This window comes from Bison bison, unplaced genomic scaffold (assembly GCF_000754665.1).
Source record: "Bison bison bison isolate TAMUID 2011002044 unplaced genomic scaffold, Bison_UMD1.0 scf7180017864295, whole genome shotgun sequence".
Classification (NCBI taxonomy): domain Eukaryota; kingdom Metazoa; phylum Chordata; class Mammalia; order Artiodactyla; family Bovidae; genus Bison; species Bison bison.
This window is the reverse complement of record NW_011494867.1, coordinates 12,356,270-12,362,502: the sequence shown is the minus strand read 5'-3', so window position 1 is coordinate 12,362,502 and position 6,233 is coordinate 12,356,270. Positions and strand designations below refer to the sequence as shown.

Below are 6,233 nucleotides of genomic sequence, written 5' to 3'. Positions count from 1 at the left end.
GTGGGGTGGGGTCCCCACGGGCTCTGGAAGGGCAGCTGCCATCGAACAGGGATCCAGGGGGGAAGGTTCCAGCCGCCGGGTGCTGCTGTGACCCCAGGGGCCCTTGCCACAGATCCGGGGCGCGGGTTCCCGGCGCAGCGGAGTTCATGGGGTGCTCAGAGAGGGTTGAGGGGGTCTCCCAGCTACGGGGGCCAGGACGCCGAGGGCAGTGACGCGAGCTGGGGCTGGGTTTAGGCCGGGGAACTAGCTGACGTCTGTGACACCCTTCTCGGTCCCCAGCCCTTGGGGGCGGAGCTGACGAGATCGATGAGGGTGAACTTGAATAGTTAGGGGAGTCCGAGGGTTTGGACGGTCTCGAGGGCGAGGACCTGGTCTATGAAGCGGTGGGTTGTGAGGCGGGCATTGCTGGAGGGCGCTTATGCCCCGCTCAGGGATGCTGATGTCCGAAGTGAGGGTGGTGAATAGTTTTGTAACAAATCCCCTGAAAACAGCTTTACTTAACCCAGAACGTTGACAGATCTCTGCTGTTCACTAAACTCTAGAGTTTCGGTAAAAAGGATAGGTAAGAAGAAAAATCAAACAATGAAGGACAACAAAGGGAAGAAAGTAAAACAATCATCAGAGATCCTTGCTATCAAAGATAAGCCACTCTTAAAATTTTGGAAAACATCTCTCCATACGCACATGTGGAGTCATGTACACATTTTTCCGTAAATGGGACCGTATCATTTATGATTTCATAGAGGGTTCAGTATAAAAAAGCTTCATAGTGTTCCACTGCCTGTGTATGCCACAGGCTAGTCCTTTACTGTTAGACTTTTAAGCTTGCAGTTTTTCCTTGTGCCATCGAGACTGCCTTTGTGCATTTTATAGGAATTGGTGGGACTTACATATACCTTTTAGAACTTCTGAGACTATCTTCTTGGGGTATAACTTTCCAAAGTGGGGTTGTGGGCAGCAGGGAGGCTGTCCATCTTGATAACACCTTACATACTCATTGCCCAGCTGTTGGTATTTACACCCCCAGGAAGACTTCATGAGAAGGCCTGTTTCCCCAAATCCTCTCCAGAGGGAGGTCAGTCAGTTCATCATCTTTCTACCATAAAGCTCAGTGGTCAACCCTCAGGATTGGTCATCAGTGGCTACACTCTGTTTATCTGCTCTGAGATCCTGGACATGCTGCTTCCCTGGCCCAACTGTTATTGGGAAGTGCTGAGGGTAAAATGAGATGATACAGATGAAGCCCTCACACCCTAACTGGTGATGATGCTTCACGGCCATTTTAATTTCACCTCTTTCGGAGGCAAAGAGAGTTCCACCTTTTCATTTGCTTTGTTTTGCATTTTGTACCCTTGTGAGTTCCAGATTTGTCACAGATGTTGCTTTGAGCGTTGTAAGTTTCTCCATCAGTCAGCCAAAGCTGTATGGTGGTCTCCAGGGGATTGTCTCTGGGGAAACTGTAAGGTGTGTAGGAACAGAGGCTAACAAGACTTCTGTGTGACCAGAAAGCTCAGAGGTGTGCCACAGAGTAAAATTAATCAGAGGTACAGCTCAGGACAGGTTCTTACAACTTCTAGTGGAAATATGAAAAGTCCTCCTGAAGATGTAGAAAGGCATGAGGGCAGATGGAGGACGACAAGCCCTTCCTTTCCTGCTCTTGTGCCTCTCAGTGCAGCTCTCTGGGGACAGCAGACACCGTGACAGCTGGGTCAAGGCCTCCTCTTCACCAAGGTGGCCTGGGCAGCTGGGAGAATTTTCCCTCTGAGAAATTAAAAAAATGAAAGACAAACATGGTAAAGCAGATGCCTTCTTAGTCATCCCCAGTAAATAACAGTTAAGTCTTCTATCATATTTGCTTTTGATTTTTCTCCTTTTTTTTTTTTTTTAAAGAAAGCCTTCTAGCCAGCTCTCAAATCCCTCCAGATCAGCCTTGTCTTTCCCACCCCCAAGAAGCAGCCACGTTTGTGGGTGGCTTTTACTTGTATATACATACACCTGTAACATCCCCAACATTGTCTTATTGTGCTTTAGTTTTTTGGAAATATATCATCCGTGAGTATTATGCATCTGTCAACTTGTGTTTTTAAATTCTGTCTATGTTAATACATTTAAATCTGGTTCCAGCTTCCTGAGCACTGTGTGGTGGTTCATAATTTGGAGAGGCCGTGTGTGGTCCTTTGCTCGTTTTTATTTTTCTCACTGCACACAGTGTGATAGTGAACGAGCTCATATGTTTCCTTGGATGCAGTTAAATTTGATAATTTCTCTGAGGAATATATCCAGAACTGGTGTCGCTGGGGTAGTGGGTTATGAGTTTTGTAGTTTTGCTAGAAACTGGCCAGTTATCTTGCGGGGGTGGGGGGGGGGCGGTGATTTTTCACTCCAGATATTAACAGGTGTGTTTTCCTCTTTGCACATCTGTCACGAGGCGTGCACAGGCAAGACACTGAAGGTAACAGGAGTGCTCTGTGCTCATCACAGAGCTGCCTTTGTGGTCTGGGTTCGTTATGTCGTTTAATCCAGTGTCCCCTAAAGTTTTTCTGGTTTGAACCATTTGTTTCTAAAAATCTGTGCCAATCTGGGTGAGAAACAGCATCTCATTTAATTTGCAGATGGCTGATAACTCATGAAGATGCGCATTTAAAAAAATATAATTATTGGGACGCTTTGGTTTCTCTTATTTCTGTGTCCTTAATCTTTGCCCCTTTCTCCATTGTTATTTTTTTATTATTGATTTGCAAGTTTTATTTAATCTGGATCAATTTCTGTTTAATATATGCAGAACATTTTCTCAAAGTCAATAGTGCTTTACTTTCAAACTTCACTTATAGTCACTTTTGCAAAAGTTACAGCATTGATCAATGTTATGTACTGGTAGCTTTCGGTTTAAGTAATGATTGTCATCCTGAGGTTATGGAGGTTGTCAACAGCCGGGTCTTCAGTTTCACTTGTTTGTTCTGGTAACTTTAACTTCCAGTTCATCTGGGTCCAACGTTGGATGGTTGGCAGTCCCATGTAGCATTAACAGGCATCCCATAGGGTTAGTGTAATTACGACTGGAGTATGTATAAGGATAGTCATGCGTGAGACAAGTCTCATTTCTCTGAGTCCCTAAACGTCTTCCATCCTGAACTAGACATTTGGTTGTGGTGGGAGATAAGGTCAAAGTCATGTGCACAGAGGCAAAAACCAAAACGATCCCAGCCTTGGTGAGCAGGAGGTGGGTGGTTGCAGCCTACTGCAGTCCTGGCTCTGAAGCCCCAGGTCCAACCCTGACACTTGTTAGTGTTCTGGGAGGACGAGTGAGGTGTTAGTGAGTGTGCGTGTTTACCGCTCAGTGTATGTACCTTTGCTTTCTGTGTTTTGATAATCAGTTTTCCCAGAGGAGAAGACAAGCAATCTGGGGAAGAGGGTGCTGCACACCTGTGTTTTGTTTTTAAAAATTTTTTTAATTAAAATTTGTTTTCTTGCGGGCAAGACATGCGAGTCAGGGGCTCTTTTTAAAATGAGAGGATGACTTGGGGGCAGGTGGAGAGTGGTGGGGGAGGGGCCCTAGAAACTTAGAGTGAGGTGGCTGTTACAGTGCTAGTGCGAATCTCACAATTTTTCAGTGTCCTAGCAGTGGTAAATCAATAATAATAGATCAGTAGTTTTTATAGAATTTGGTTTTCTGAGCCCCCTGCCTAATGGAGCTGTTGGATTAAATAGTTTCTTTCGGCAGGTGAAAGAAAGTTGCTACTCAGAAGCCAAATATGTGCTTCTGTTTTGGGGGCAAGTACACCAAATAAGTGATATCTCCCCTCTTATGGGAAAGCAGAGCAGCTCTGGCCTGCAAGGCAGCACGGGGTCGGGAGTGAGCTGTGTTCCGCCTCTCCCCGTTTCCAACCCCTGCACCCCCCCCACCCCCCAGCCGTGTTTTGATGCATCACTCCTTTGGCTCCAGGCCTCCTGCAGTTACTTGCTTGTGGGGCTATAAATAAGCCGTCATTTCTCAGAGCATAGGGCAGAAGCCAAGTCCGTTCTTTGCCTTTGACCCTGACGAGGCTTTTCTTGGTTAATACTTCACCGTTTAGTTGGTGAATTCTGAAACACTGGCCATTTTTAACACGGTTCATCTCTGCGGCACTTTGTGAGGTCTACCTGAGGCTAATGCGTCTAGAAAATTCAGACTGTGATTCCAACTCAGAGCATTCAAATGATAGCAAAAGATATATTTAGAAACAAAGGAAATGCTCACACATAAAGACATAGAAACATAAAGTCAGGTTTCAACTATATAGTATATAATTTGCCCATTTCTTCTCTTGATGGTAAGTGCCTCAGTGACCCCTGGAATAATATTTGTATAATATTTTGATCAGTTGTAAGTCTAAGGTGGGCTGAAATTCCATCATAATTAGAAATATCCTTTTCCCATAATGTTTGAGCTGTATGACAGAAATAGGAAAATCAAAAGTAATATTCAGTTTTGTATTTGCATACAGAAGAAAACACTGTTTCTGTTCTGTTTAGTATGCTGACATGAAATGTGAAAAATGTGGCTTTTGATAAACATGGCTGAGCGCGGAAGGATCATCCAGGGAGGAGGTGAAGTGGGCAGGTTGTTGGCTCTGGGAATATTTTATGGTTCTCGTTAAGCAATGCCTGTTGAGCCTGCTTGTTCTGGGGGTGTGGGGTGGGTGGTGGTGTATAAACAGACTGTCTAGGTAGGAGGAGCAGCATCCCTGTCCCAGTCAGGAGAAAGAGGAAGCCAGGTTGCCTCCTGGACACACAGCAGGGTCTCAGAACTGGAGGGAAGCCCTTATCCTGTCCTGCTTTGCTCAGTGGCAGGACTACAGGCTCTTTATTTTTGGGAGTTGCATCATGTATGCTGCTCCACAGAGAAACCTAATCCTTCCAGTTAGCAGAGTAGGAGGGCTGCAGGAGACGCTTCCTCTTAGCGGACATCGCTAGCCTCAGAGCAGCAAGCTAGAAAGCGTGTCTGGCCCCCAGGAAGTGCTGAGCCAAGATTCCCCCTTGGCCATATTTAACTGGACAAACACAGGTGCCTTGCCAGGAAGAACTGCTGGGCTGTAGTCACTGTTTGCTGTGTTTACAAAGTGGTTATGTAATTCAGTTGAGGATCTTGGTTTGTCTTTCTAGCTGGAAGGAGTGTGTCTTTGGGACTTTGGAGGAACCACTGTCCTTTGAGAAGCCCAGGACTGGTCCAGGAGGTGGCTTGGGTTCTCACTCATGAGTCAGCATCCTTTGCCAGTGATGCCCTCATTGTCTGCCCCACGGTGATGGGCAGGGGAGGAACCTGGAGTAGCCCCAGCAGGCCTGCTTGCTGAATATTAGTGGGGTGTCGGGGAGTGTCTGAAATCTGAGAGGAGGTCTGGGGAGACGTGATGGCAGAGTCAGACTCTTGCTTACCCTCTGGTCTCAGGAGTGGGTGGTGAGACCCAGCAGGGGTGCCTGTAGCAGGAATAAGTGTCTTAAGAATGACAGATGGGCCTCAGTGGGAGTGGGGCTCCCTTGGCCAGTGGGTGCCCATCATGGAGCTGGACAGGGTCAGCATCTTCTGGCTGAAGGGGCGAGGCTCCTGTTGGCACTGAGGCTGTTCATCTTTGCAGAGGTGGAGCTGGTTGGGAAGAAGTCTCATTGACTGTGTAGGTGGTATCAGCTGTCCTGGGGAACTGTTTGCTTAGCAGCCTGAATATTCTAAGTGTTTAATAGGAAATGCCCATGGGCTGTGTCTAGGTTTGGTTTTTACATTTGTCCATCCTGAGATGCGCTGGCTGCAAAGTGCTTTTCCAGATCTGCTACATTATTATTATTTTTTTTTTAAAAAGGCATTTCATGCAGTTACAGTAACAGCTAAGAAAAGTAGCAAGCTGTGGGACACATAGGAGTTTGGAACCTGTGCTCTGCTGTTGGAGGGGTGTCCTCAGAGCAGGAAACCTGAAAGCCAGTTGCCTGAAACGCCCCCACCCCAAGCCTGATGGACCCCCCCTTCTCTACCAGCTCCCATCCCTGCCTCTGCCTCCTTTTACAGCCTCAGAAATTCCAACCATACTTTATTAAGGGTTATAATTATCCCCTAATCTAGCGCAAACAAAAATGAACTATATTTCCAATCAATATTACCTTTTGGTTTTGTTTGGGGAACTGAGTTTACAGCAGGTGGGAGACGACCCAGCCGCATTCCCCCAGCCCCCTTCCTCCCACTGCTGCCTTCTGGGGGCCACGGCTGG

At 46.8% G+C, this 6,233-nt stretch overlaps 1 protein-coding gene across 1 annotated transcript in view; it reads left to right on the top strand.

The window, feature by feature from the left end:
• The first annotated feature begins 2,433 nt into the window (after nt 1-2,433).
• Nucleotides 2,434-6,233, top strand: part of FBXO31 (F-box protein 31) — a 34,582-nt gene continuing 30,782 nt past the window's right edge. Inside the window, exon 1 of the mRNA XM_010850872.1 lies at nt 2,434-2,452. The gene's annotated coding sequence lies outside the window, so the exon portion shown is untranslated. The remainder of the gene's footprint in view (nt 2,453-6,233) is intronic.